This window comes from Octodon degus, unplaced genomic scaffold (genome assembly GCF_000260255.1).
Source record: "Octodon degus isolate 3935 unplaced genomic scaffold, OctDeg1.0 scaffold00239, whole genome shotgun sequence".
NCBI classification, from domain to species: Eukaryota; Metazoa; Chordata; class Mammalia; order Rodentia; family Octodontidae; genus Octodon; species Octodon degus.
Window position 1 is genome coordinate 2325585 of NW_004524815.1, and position 1197 is coordinate 2326781.

The following is a 1197-nucleotide window of genomic DNA, read 5'->3' on the forward strand; positions in this document are numbered from 1 at the left end:
AAGAAGAAGAAGAGGAGGAGGAAGAGGAGGAGGAGAAAAGATGAAAAGAATGATGGAAATCCTCATGGCTTCCAGCACCTCATTGCATGTCATCAAGTGCACCATCAGACACTTAATTTGAGGATCAGAACAAGCAGTTATCTATAATGAAGGAAACAGGCAATACTTTAATAATAAGTCAGTAAGTCCAATTTTGAGAAGGATGTGGACACCTCCTTCCAAAATGCTTGCAGATGTGAGGAAGGTACACATAAAAAGATGACCACATGCCTTGTATTCAAAAGCTGACCATCAAAGAGATGATTACAAACACAGCAACAGATAAACAATTCTACAGTCATGGGCATTGGTAGGCATGATAGTGGAGGATTTATTAAGAAGAATTAGTTTAAAGAATGTCATAGAAACAAATAACAAACCAAAAAGCAAAAGAGAAACTTGTCAGTGACCCAATATGATTATAGCAAGAGCTGGACGCCCAAGAGGTGGTGAACTCTGAGGAGGCAACTGCGTGCCGCCCCCTGATAGATTATCACCCTAATAGGACTTGGGGAACAGGTAGGCCTTTCAGTCTTACTGCTTTGCATGGTAGGAAGCTCAGTATTTCCTCTCAGCTGTGGGACTCTCACAGCACTGCTCTTTCTCCACCATGGGAAAGTACAGTGTGGTCCCTTCTGAGGGACAGGGGCTCACCAGGGTGACTCTGCTGTGCTCACACCCTCCAGACCCCTCAGAAGAAAAAGTATGCTGTTTGTGAATTATTCCCTTTAAGGATGTCCTGTATCATACCCTAGTAGCACTAACACACAATGTATATGATCCTTTTAAATGTTGCTATCACATTCCTGCATGTTACAAGGTTGGCTTACTTTCTCCTAATCCCACTGGCCAACATGGAGGAGAGTGGGATGAGCTCAGGGCTGTGGACCACCACTTTTTCCTGGAGGAATGAAGACATTTTAGCCTGTCCTGAGAGATACCTTTATAGCTAGGAAGTAAGATAAAAATATAGTGTGTTTACAAATTAGACCAGGCATGGTTGTCCATGCCTGTAATCCCAGTGCTGAGGAGGCTGAAAACACGATGATCACTATGAGTTGAAGCTGCACAGTGAGACCCTGTACCAAATACATAAAAAATGTTAGAGAAGAGACTTGGCCAGTATTCTTCCTCAAAACACACTCTCTCCCTTACCAT